Source organism: Desmodus rotundus, chromosome 2 (genome assembly GCF_022682495.2).
Source record: "Desmodus rotundus isolate HL8 chromosome 2, HLdesRot8A.1, whole genome shotgun sequence".
NCBI lineage: Eukaryota > Metazoa > Chordata > Mammalia > Chiroptera > Phyllostomidae > Desmodus > Desmodus rotundus.
This window is the reverse complement of record NC_071388.1, coordinates 48072323-48085736: the sequence shown is the minus strand read 5'-3', so window position 1 is coordinate 48085736 and position 13414 is coordinate 48072323.

Sequence of the window (13414 nt, the reverse complement as noted above, 5' to 3'; positions counted from 1 at the left end):
TCACAGAATTACCTCTTCTTCTGGAGAAGGGAGGGGTTAGTGCATTTTCAGTCATACGCAGGATAGTTGTATCATGTAAGTTCGCATTACCACTTTGCTCTTGTCTTTATTTTGAGATTAAGAATGGTTTAAGAAGATGCATCTATCAATAGAAGCCAAGTTGACAAGGAGTGGACTTTGATGGTTAACTTTATGTGTCAATTTAACTGAGTTAAGAGATGCCCAGAGAGCTGGTAAAACATTACTTATGGGTGTGCCTGTGAGGGTGTCTTAGGAAGAAATTATCATTTAAATCAGTGCACTGAGTAAAGAAGAGCCCTCTCACCAACACAAGTAGCCGCTGGCTATTGCCTAATCCACTGAGGGACTAAATAGAACAAAAAGTCAGGAGAAAAGTGAATATGCTCTGTGCCTCACATGAGACATTCATCTTCTCTTGCCCTCAACATTGGTGCTCCTGGTGCTCTGTCCTTTGGGCTTGGACTGATTTGTACCACCAACTTCCCTGGTTCTCCAGCTTGCAGACAGCAGATCAAGGGACTTCGCAGCCTCCGTGATTATGCGAGCCAATCCTTATAATAAATCTTCATATGATTTATAGATTGTATGTATTTTATATTTTTAAATAGTATTTTTTATAGATTTCATTTATTTATTTTTTTTAGAGAGAGAGGAAGAGAAACATCAATGTATGGTTGCCCCTTGAGTGCCCCCAACTGGGGACCTGGTCCACAACTCAGGCATGTGCTGTGACTGGGAATTGAACCAGCAACCCTTTGGATCACATTAAATCCACTGAGCCACACCAACCAGGGTTGTATTTTATATTAATTATATATAATCATTATATAGAATATATGAATATAATTTATATATTACTTTATATATGTATGTATGTGTGTGTGTGCTTTTATTCCATCTTTATAATCCCTTCTGTTTCTCTAGAGAACCCTGACCAATATACCATGCCTGGTAGCATTCCAGCAGCTGCAGGTGGCATGACTTTGCTCCAAAATCTCAGTTGTCTGCTTTGAAACTCTTTCGTTGGGACTTGTCGGAGCTTCCACATGTATCTTTATCTCCTGCAGATAACTCTTGCTCCATTAACCCAAGTTGTAGGACTGCTTCTACTATAGCCTGGACATGCCCTTTCTTGCTCAAGGTCCTCACCGAGCACTGGCAATTTTCCACATAACTTTCTAAACCACTCAGTGCAGTATTTGCAAGTGCAGCATTGCTGTACTTTGCTGCTTTCTTAATGATAAGATACACAAACTGCAACACTTTCTGCTTTACATTGGAGGGGATATCCCAGTATGCCCCGGACCCCCTAAAAGAGTCACAGATGTAATAAGCCACTGAATCTATGGCTTATCTCTCCCACTCTCTGAAGCCCGTATCTTATCATGGCACCATCCCGAGTTGTACCTGGGCTGTGACCTCAGCCTTCTTAGAAGTTCTGCTATTCTTTTCATTGTCCTATGCCTGGTCAGCAGCTCAGTGTGCCCTCCAGCTGCAGGTGACAAGCTCTCTAAAGGACTTCTGACTTTCACATTTAGCTTTAAATTGATGATCAATCATTTTCTCTTCTGAATGCTTTAGCAGACATGCATCGATAACCACCCAATTCCTCATTCTTTCATTTTATTATTTTCCCTGTTTCTGTTAAATGCCACAGATGCTGTAGGAGGTCATGCATCACCATCACCTTAGCAACTGTACTGCGACGACATCAAAGAAACAATCAACACTCCACCTACTGCAAGAAACAGGGTCTTCCTTGTCATTCAGCTGGTATATGATCCAACTCCAGAATTAAATCTTTAGAATTGGCTTTACAGGACTATTTCTAGAATCAGTTATGTTAAATCAGGCTTCCTAGAAGATAAGTTTGAGCAGACAATCTTATGCAAACGTTTTATTCAGAGAGTGCTATTAGGATAAAACTTTAAAGGAGTAAGGCAGGCAGGATAGGGCTAGGGAAGATGCTAAACAAATATGTGTTTTCCAAAAACATTCATCCTCTGCATGAACCCACAAGGAACTCTGGAGTCTCGATTGTTTATAGAGGTGGTACTGTCTAGATCCAAGGGGACTGGGATGTTCTAGCCTTGTACTGGTCAACCACTGGTTGCTGGCCACTGGTTAAGTGGAAGGTAGTGTAGTGGAGGTACATCTCCTGGCAAGATGGCCCTCACTTGCCAAAGGCTCTGTTCATTGATGCTAAAACATAAGTTGTTAGTACAAATCTGCAGCTCCTGTACAATGAATGTACCATCCTGACAAGAAAGATAGGGTAGGACACCACCAGCATCTGCCACCTTGTTCTCCTCCAGCCCTCTGATTTCCTAAAGGTGTTCTTCTTTGGTCCAAGTCAGAAGACAAGTGAGGCCCCAGATGCAACTATAAAGATTTACCTCCTGGAACACAGACCACGGTGGAGAATATTGCAGAATGGGTGTAGACAAACACACAGAAAACAGCCTGTGCTTCTATATAAAAGCATTCATGGCTTCCACATAACCTAAAGATAAAGCCCAAAGTCCTCAGCACTGGGGGGTGGGGGGGAGCCTTCACAGCCACTCCTCCTGCCTGCTTGGAGGCTTGGTATTTCATGGCTCCCTAAAAGATATAACATATGCTCGGGCCAAAATTTCCCAGACTTCCATTACTTTCCTTCTTTCCACGTTTATCCTTCCCCAACCTCAGTATCTCCTCCTGCTGCCCTATCACAACTTCACCCTAGTTTCCAAACACACACACAGGTTTTTTCTAACAACAAACACTGTACTCTAATTCTTGATAGGTCTACTTCTCAAATAGATTTTGAATTAGTTGAGAAAAGGGATGACTTTGTTTTTGCATTGGTTTGACACAGAGTAGTGAATGAATGAATGGAAAAAATAATGAATGATTCATTAATATTCTTGAAGATTCACTTTTAAGTAACATCTTATTAATGCCAGTTCTGGCCTTTCCTTCCTGTCTCAAATTTTAGGGGCTCTGCCACTCTGTTTCCACAACCCTTTTCCTACATTTTTCATAGAACTTATCATACAGCATTGTAACGGTTTGTTCAGGCACCTGTCACTCCCATCCCTGGAATAGGAACCTTTCATTATTGTATCTCCAGTGCCTGGAAAAGAATAGGTCATTTAAGAATATGAAAGATGAATAAATGACTGAATGAGTGAATGTGTGTAATAGACTGTGAAAATATAATCTTCAGGAGAGAGCATACTTTTTTTCAGAATAAGAGGAAGAATTTGAAATTGTAATGGGATTTTAATATGTGTGGCACGTTCAATGGTGTACACGATAGTTGACAGAATATTATGGATAGATGATAGGTAGGTAGGTAGGTAGGTAGATAAAAGAATTAGGGATAGAGATACAGATCGAGATCTAGTAGTTTTATCTAATTAGTTTTCAGCTTCTGTAAAGGGAAATTTTTAATTAATAATATATGTAATTTTTATCTGTGGTTTTTGAGGAAGGATATATTTAAGTTAGAGAGTTTTAAGGTACTCATCACTGATAATTTTTTAATATATTTAGAGTATCATTGGCCCAAAGAGTTTTAAGAATCTGTGTGATTTCTAGAATAACACCCTTTAGACAAAATAGTTTTAAAACACCTCAATCTAAGAGCTTTGGCTCTTCAAAGTTCTCAGATTCAAGGTATATTTCATTCCAAAAGCTTCTCCTGCCCTCACTGGTGTGGCTCAGTGGGCTGGGCAACGTCCCACAAATCAGAAGGTTGCCCGTTTGGTTTCCGGTCAGGTAAGTGCTTGGGTTTCCAGCCAGGTCCCCTGTTGGAGGCGTGTGAGAGGCAACCTATTGATGTTTCTCTGGCACATCGAAGTTCCTCTCCTTTTCTCTCTTCCTCCCTTCCCCTCTCTCTAAAAATAAATAAAGACAATCTTTAAAAAGCTTCTCCTTGCAGAAGGTGTGGAGAAAAGTCTTTATTTCATTCCTTGGGATGGACTTTCGCTGAGCTCCTGCCTCACATACACATAGGTGCCTGCAGCAGAGAGTCTCGGTTGTTTATGAACTTCGTGGAGTACAAAGGTTTATTGGTGAAAAGTCAAATTAGCTTCTGAAAAAAACTGTAGCCCTTCTAATGGCAACAATATTTCTGTGTTTTTCTAAACACCTGGTTAAAATAAAGCAGGGAAATGAGAAGTTGTTTAAACATGTTTGGACTAGTAATTACTCTGACTCTAACCCAACTGGAAATACAAGTGTTCACTGGGCATCTCCTCTTCTGCTCTTGATTCTTAATAACGTGATGTACGCAATCATAGTTTCTAGGCTATGCCTGACTATTTTTACCCATTTTTTAAAACTCTTCAGTCACAGCGTATCTTAATTTGTAATAAAAATGAGACAGTTCTGCTATCCCCGATGAGATCAGCTCTCTGTAGTTTTCCTGCACCTATATTTTGCTTTATTTGGGTGCAATATGGAGCAATGCTGTGCTGCTCAATCCTGTGTTTAAAAACCCTTGTAGTTTCTTCTACCTTAATTCACAAAGCGAAAATTTTTAAGAGTGGAAAGGGACTGTGGAGATAGTTGTCTCTGCTCTCCTTTTACCTACATAAAAACTTGAATTCAGAGATAGTTCATGTGTAAGTAGGTACCTATGCTGGACAGAGAACCCCGCTTTTCTGATTAATATCCCCTACATAGCCTTCATTTATTCCACACTGCTGCTTAAAGTGCTATTAATGTCTCTAGTCACTCATTCATTCATGATTTCATACTTGTAAGCGCTCAGACCTCAGTGCCTGGTGCATATTAAGTATAAGCTATTATTATCCTATTTTTCTTGCAATTAACTAAATTATTTCGTGACATGCACTCAAAATTTTTGTTAAATCAGACATATACAAATAATTATCTGTAATAATTATTGTAGTAATTATTACTTACCTTGGATCTCTCTTTAAGGAACATCATTGTCCTTCATAAAATATTTACTTATCAAGCTAGGTAGAATAATAGCTTCATCCAAAGATGTCTGTGTCTCAGTTCCCCGAACCTGGGAATATGTTACATTTGTGGCAAAGGGGGAATGAAGGTGCCAGATGGAATTAATGTTGCTAATCAACTGACCTGGAGATGTGGAGATTATTTTGGATGATCCCACTGGGACCAATGTTATTACAAGGGTCCTTATAAGCGGAAGAGGGGGGCAAAAAAGAACCAAAGGGATGGCAAGGGGAAAAGGACTCATCCCAAAGTTGTTGACTGACAAAGGATAAAGAGCCAAGGAAGGCAGGTGGCCTACAGAATCTGCAAGGACCAGGAACAGAGCCTCCGGAAAGGTACCAGCTCGGCTGACTAATTCTAGCTCGGTAAACACCCATTTTCATCTTCTGAACAACACACTCTAAGATAATACATTTGTTGTTTTAAGTCACTGAATTTGTGGTAATTTGTTACAGTTATCTATAGAAAACTAATACACTCGTTTTTAGAGGGACAGAAAAGTTCAAAAAATATAAAACAATGTGCTACAGCACTAACCACGAGAAGAATCTGAGGTGACAGGAGGCTGCACATCTGCATTGCCCAGTATGAAGCGAGTACCCACAAACATATTGATCCCATGCAAGGAGGCCGGTGCCACAAACAAATTGAATTTTTAATTATAATTTTAATTAATTAAAAATTAAGTAGTCCCATGTGACCAGTGGCTACCAAATTGGACTGCACAGTTAGCATCTGGGTTATAAATGCTTCTCCCCAATATCCTACCATAGAATTGAAAGACAATTCTCATAAAGTAATAAGGTAGCAATCAGAAACAAGACTTTGCACATTCTAAGCACTAGAGCCATGTTTAGTAAACTATGCAGTTAGTAACTATTTAATGAAGCTCGGAGGTAGAGGAAGACAATTACAGGGGGAAGATGACTTTGTGCAGCCAAAGGCGAGCCAGCTTGGTCTCTGCAGCAGTAAAGTCCGGGATATCCAACCAACAAACCGTTGGCACCTAGTGGCCCTGACCCCACAAATGTGTGGTATTACAGGTCAGAGTAACAGAAAATCAGTTTTAAACTCACTCCTAACTGTGGGGATTTTGCAATGTTCTATTCTTTGTCCTCCTCCAGTTCCTCCTGTTTACTTATTGATTCTGATTCCACCTGGTTTAACCTCTACCTTGTGCAACTTTCCTAAGAAAAGAACTCTGTTCTGAGGTTTTCTCATGGGGGAGGTGGGATGGGGAAGAGGGCAGATCTTCTGAGGGTTTAGTTTTTATGTGAAGGTAGAAAGTGCATACTCACACATGCCTTTGGAAAATTAATTTCAGTTAGTTTTGATTATTTTTCTATGGGTAACCGGATGTAAATTGTTTCCTTATACATTTTATGGCATGATAAGGAAGCTTCTCCTATTGCAAAACCTCTGACCTCCACCCTGTTCTTCATCCTTACTCTTACATACTGGTTCAGATCCTCACCGTCTTCCTCCTACATCAGTTGTTGTAAGAGATCAGACCTGCTGAGCAGTTAATATGTGCCAGGCCTTCTGCTAATGTTTTATGTAATAACCCTCTCCTTACCACCACCCAGTGATGGTGGTAATACTGGTATCCTTATTTTGCAGAGGGAGAAATGAGGCATGGGAAGGATAATTAGTAACTAATGTTGCCTAATGTCACACAGCTGGCAAGCAGCAAAACCAGGCCTGCCATGCAAAACTCTGGAGCTACAACCCCTGCTGTTAGCCATTTTCGCCTCACTGACTTCACCAGCTTCATTGTGACACACAGCCAAGGAACATTAGTTAGAAGATGAATCATAATTAATGTATTAATATTATAAAACAGTGCAATTAATCTAGTAATTTAATAGCCAATTAGTGTATTCCTTGGAGGTAACGCTTGACAATAAAATAATGCATTTTCCGTAAAATAGAGGGAAGTCAAGTTTATGTTTCTAAAAGTCTCAGGCTGAGGACCTAAAAGAGTGAGCCTGCAGTTGGGACTCAATGCATATCGGTATTATGCCCGTATTCTTTTTTCTTTTTTTTATACTCGTATTCTTGAACTGGGAGCTATTTATGGCCAGTGCCCCTGAATCACATGTAATTATGCATTCTCCCATGTATATGATAAAGTGAGGGGGAAAAGGTTGAGATCTCTGTCCTACCGTAGAACAATAGTCCATTAATTAGGCAATTAACAGATCTCCAGCATACAACTAATCTAATCCCATCATACTTTTTCAACAGGATATTCCCACTTTTCTCTCAATTTAAACTCTTTATAGTCCTGGCCTCCAGCTCCTTCCCGCCCAGAATATAGGCAAACCCTTCTAACTTGAATGCACATTTGCACACCTCCATGGTCCATCTCTGCAATCCATTCTCCACTCTTCAGAGTTATGTTAAAAACATTATCGAGCAAACCTTCTTAGGTCTTGCTCCTACTTTAAAGTTTTCCATGTCTTCCTGTTGCCCTCAGGAAAAAATTCAAATAACCATAGTTAGAGCTAATCATTTACATCTACATATTAATTAGAAATAATCTCAATGTCCATTATTCCTCATTAATCCTCCCTGTCCCAAATCTTATCATTCCTCTACACAATATAGCAAGAGTTGCATTTTACAGACTAAAATCATACATAATATAATTGTTCTTAGAACTCTCCAAGGGACAAACCATATTCAAGACTGATACACTGTATAAATCCAAAAGGCCCAGCTTCTCCTCCATCTTTGAAATGGTTAACACAGAGGAAATCAGTGTCCTGTTTCCCATCCAATGCAGCCCCCAAAATCTTTCTAAAACACAAGTCTGCTCAAGTCCCTGCTTAAAACTCTGTTACTGCTCCTCCGTGTGCATGACAGAGGTCACACTCCTGAGCATGGTAGGCACGTCTGGCCAACTCAGCCACTTACTACACGTACTCGCCATGCATGCGTGGACACCAATAGCCCACAGGATGCAGAGAAGTGACATAAATTGATAAAATAGAAATAGCAGACACTGTGGAGAAACGGGAAACCAGAGAAACTATTTGAAGCTGCACAGTACGGCCACCTCTGTTTTGATCAGAATCTACATTTTTAGGTAAAATCATACAGTGATTTTAAAGTTAAAGCTAATTTACATTCTAGAAATTTCTGAGCAGGTAAAAAATGCATATTCAGGTTATATTTGAGGCACAGTTCACTTATCTGTAACTGTTCCACATTTTAGTATAAATTCTTTGCCTAAAATGTTATCTACCTTACGTAGCTGGGAGTTTAGTTCAAATATCTACTTCACAATGACGAAACCACAGCCTGCCTCCCTGCCTCTGATCTACAACCAGGGGCACTGATCCAGTTCTCACAGCACAGCTCTCACTTATCACGCTGTCTGCACGTTCCCAGTGCAGGGGCAACATTTTACAGGCAGCCCCCAATCAAGTTCGTTGGCTTCTTGCAGCACTGTGAGTTACAGGTGCTTATTTTACATTAAAGCTTGGGAAACAGAGGTGTGGAGAGAGTCATTCACTTGCCTAGCATCATGTCTAATGCAGGGAGAAAGCATCATCATATCTTCAATTCTGTCCTATCCCAAAGACCAAGGTTTTAAACAATTTTAATATTTATTTATTACATTGCCACCTTTTTCTTTGTTTGTTTTCTCTTCCCCTGACCCACCACCAAAAACACCAGATCTCCTTGAGAGTCTCAGCTCACCAGTGTGTTCCAGCGCCGCAGACTCCTCATCCTAAAGACCAGAGATTCATTCTCCACCAGTCCACTCATCTGTTCACTCATCCGCTCAATGACCCGACACTTCTTGAGCACCTACTGCTCACACTGATGTGACTGATCTGGGGATGTGTTGAGGCTCAGCTGGTGCATATCATCACTGTGCTGGGTGTTCTGGATGGAGAGTCAGAAAGGAGGTGGAAAACATCGGCAGGTGCGCCAGGTTGGTCAGCGCCCTGCATGAAGCTCTCTGCCTCGGGAGCCGTGGGTGCTGAGTTTGGACGCTAACTCTGTCCTTTACCAGCTGTGTAATTTGGGCAAACTACTTTACTTATTTGGGACTCAGTGTCCTCATCAGTACTGATTGTTATGTAAGTCACTGGCTTTTTTGAGACTTAAGTGAGTTTGCATAAATAAAGCCCTTAGACTCTAAATAATCAGCACGTATAGTTAGTGTGATGATTAATTTTATGTCTCCACATGGCGAGGCTATTGTGGCCAGTTGTTTGCTCAGGTACCAGTCTAGGTGTTGCTATGAGGATGTTTCTTAGACATAATTAACATTTAAATCAGCAGACTTTGATTAAGCAAATTACCCTCTATAATGTGGATGGGCCTCATCCCATTGGTTGAAGGCCTTAAGAACAAAGACTAAAGTTTCTGGCAGTGGGGAAAAAATAAATTCTCCTTAAAACTGCAAGATCTGTGACTCAAGACAGCAACATTAACTCTCACCTGAGATTAGCCTATTGACCTGATCTACAAATTTTAGACTTGGCAGCTCCCACTGTTGCATGAGCCAATTCCTTAAAATTAATCTCTCTCTCTCTCTCTCTCTCTGTCTCCCCCTCCTCTCCATATCATGCTGTGTCTAATGCAGAGATCTATTATCTATCCATCTATCTATCTATGTATCCATCTGTGTATGTATCTATCCATCTATCTAATCTCCTTTTGGTTTTGTTTCTCTGGAGAATGCTGACAAGTATAGTTAGTATTACATTAAGTAGATTAAAAATGAACTGTCTTAGTAAATTGACTTTGATTCTTGAGAATCGCATTAGTGGGGTGTTTCTAGCTTCCTAATGACCAAAAGGAAACCTTTCCCCAAAGAAAACACAAGCAAAGATATAAAGTAAGGGAACAGTCTTTCGCCAGCTGGTTTCAAAGTAGATTTTTTTTTGTAACTTACAAAGTAGATTGTTATGGTTGAAATTCCACTATTTTCCCCCCTTTGTTTTGAAAGTGATGGATCTGCTAGGCTAGGAGTTGAGGGGAGTGTCTAAAGGGCCTTTATAAAATCCACGTGATAATAAGGCAGAGACTTTATAAAAATCTTACTTAGTGTAAGATTTTTCCCCCGGACTCTCTAAAGAGTCTCGCAGTGAGAATCACTTGGTACTGTATCTCCGTCCTTCCTAAGTTCTTGGTCCACCCCTTCTCAGAAAGAGCCTTTAATCCTAGCCGTGGGAACTACACAGGACTTGGAGGGGACCCGTGTCTAGGAACTGGAGAAGGGGCCTAGAAGTTTCTTCTATAGCCCCCACCCCTCTCATTGCTGCCTTTTTGGTTTCTGAACACAAAATTGTACCACTTGCTGGAAACACTGCCGACTCTGTCACCGTGACTTAATGTAATATTGAGATTCTAAAAGGCAAGGCAACAGTCTGAACAAATGTGTCATTTGGAAATGAGAGGGTTAGCAAACTAAATGCATCTGTTGCGCTTGAGACAATAACTATCATTTCATATGTTTGCATGGGGCAACTATTATTCTAAGTAATGCACAGCTATCAACTTGCTTAATGACCACAGGACTAGGAGGTAGAGTTTTACTCACGTGAAAAAGGAAAAAATCTAAGGCACAAGTACATTTACAAATTTTCCAAGGTTACTCTACCAGTAAGTGATAGAACTAGGGTTCAAAGTTTTTACCTATAACTCCTCATACCTCACTATCCCCTAAAGCTAAAAGTATCTTCTAATACTAAAGTCCATGTTAAATTTTCACCTTTGTACTTTCACCCCCTTTCAAGCCCTAAATAATTACATGGCAGATTACAGATCGTTTACTAAGAAATGTGTCCATTGAGAGAACCAAGATGGTGGCGTAGGTAGACACACTGCGCCTCCTCGCGCAACCAGAACTGACAGAAAATCGAACAGCAAAGAAGTCCAACACCAAGTTAATAAAAAAGAAATTTCATCCAGACCGGTAGGAGGGGCTGAGACGGCAGCCGGGGCGGAGAGGACTCGAGTTGCCATGGCGGGACCGAGACTGGCAGAGTGTGGGACAAACAGGGCAGGCAGTCTGACCACTAGCAGACCCTGCAACCCCACACTCGCGCAGATAAACCCAGAGGGCCGGACTCAGAGTGGCGGAGAACAGGGCAGGCAGAGCAGCGGGTAGCAGACCCCCGCGGCTCCACATTCGCGCACAGATAAACCAGGACGAACGGTGGGGAGTGAAGCAGACCGCGTAACCCAGGGCTCCAGCACGGGGAAATAAAGCCTCAAACCTCTGATTGAAAACACCTGTGGGGGTTGTGGCAGCAGCAGGAGAGACTCCCAGCCTCACAGGAGAGGTCATTGGAGAGACCCACAGGGGCCTAGAGCGTGCACAAGCCCACCCACTTGGGAACCAGCACCAGAGGGGCCCAGTTTGACTGTGGGTAGCAGAGTGAAAGACTGAAATCTGGTGGAGAGGGGAGCGGGCACCATTGCTCCCTCTCGGCCCCTCCCCCACATACAGCGTCACAGCGCAGCGACCTTCGTTACCCCGCTCCGGGGAACACCTAAGGCTCCGCCCCTTAAAGTCACAGACGTACCAAGACAAAAAAAAAAAAAAAAAAAAAAAAAAAAAAAATGGCCCAAATGACAGAACACTTCAAAACTCCAGAAAAAATACAACTAAGCAAGGAAGAGATAGCCAACCTATCGGATGCACAGTTCAAAACACTGGTTATCAAGACGCTCATAGAATTGGTTGAATCTGTTCGAAAACAAGATGAAAAAATGAAGCCTATGCTAAGAGAAACAAAGGAAAATGTACAGGGAACCAATAGTGATGCGAAGGAAACTGGGACTCAAATCAACGGTGTGGACCAGAAGGAAGAAAGAAACATCCAACCAGAAAAGAATGAAGAAACAAGAATTCGGAAAAATGAGGAGAGGCTTAGGAACCTCCAGGACATCTTGAAATGTTCCAACATCTGAATTATAGGGGTGCCAGAAGGAGAAGAGGAAGAACAAAAAATTGAAAACTTATTTGAACAAATAATGAAGGAGAACTTCCCTAATCTGGCAAAGGAAATAGACTTCCAGGAACTCCAGGAAGCTCAGAGAGTCCCAAAGAAGCTGGACCCAAGGAGGAACACACCAAGGCACATCATAATTACATTCCCCAAGATGAAACAAAAGGAGAGAATCTTAGAAGCAGCAAGAGAAAAGGACACAGTTACCTACAAAGGAGTTCCCGTAAGACTGTCAGCTGATTTCTCCAAAGAGACCTTACAGGCAAGAAGGGCTAACAAGAAGTATTCCAAGTCATGAAAGGCAAGGACCTACATCCAAGATTACTGTATCCAGCAAAGCTATCACTTAGAATAGAAGGGAAGATAAAGTGCTTCTCAGATAAGGTCAAGTTAAAGGAGTTCATCATCACCAAGCCCTTATTATATGAAATGTTAAAGGGAATTACCTAAGAAAAAGAAGATAAAAAATATGAACAGTAAAAATGACAGCAAACTCAGTTATTAACAACCACACCTAAAACAAAAACAAAAGCAAACTAAGCAAACAACTAGAACAGAAACAGAACCACAGAAATGGAGATCACATGGAGGGTTGTCAATAGGGGAGTGGGAGGGGGAGAGGGGGGGAAAGGTACAGAGAATAAACAGTATAAATGATAGGTGGAAAAAAGACAGGGGGAGGGTAAGAATAGTGTAGGAAATGGAGAAGCCAAAGAACATATAAGTATGACCCATGGACATGAACTATAGGGGGGGAATGTGGGAGGGAGAGGGTGGGCAGGATGGAGTTGAGTGAAGCGGCGGAAATGGGACAACTGTAATAGCATAATCAATAAATATATTTTAAAAATTAAAAAAAAAAGAAATGCGTCCATCTGTTGGGCTTGCAACACCTGAGAAGTCCTGAAAAGTCAATGTTAAGTGTATGTTAATATGCATTGTTGCTAAGTGCAAAATTTACATCTCAAAGACTTTCTCACTTTTATCTTTCACCATATCTTAGAATCTGCCATGCTGGTTCTTGGGATTGTGTGTGTGTGTGTGGGGGGGGGGTGGTTGGTTGGTTGTTTGGTTTGTTTGTATCTTGTCTTTACTCTCCTCTATCACCCTGAATCTCACCTGTACTTTCTTGTCTGTACTTTCTTGTACTTTTGTGTCTCTTCTACTTAATCTTGGTTCTCAGGGTCATGGCTGAGCCCAAGCCCCAGTCACACATCGACATGAGGTAAACCAGTGGGCTGTGAGCTGTTCTCACCCACACTGCCCTCCTCCGCAGCAACACCACCCCACAGGGGTCTGGATTCTCCTGGTACAGAACCTTCAAGGGCAGCAGCGGAAACCGAGAAGTGACAGGAAGGAGCAGAAGGGCAGTCACTGAGGGGACCATCTCACTGCTCTCTGGAGGTAGAAACACATGATAAGGATGGCTAAACTCTGAAAGT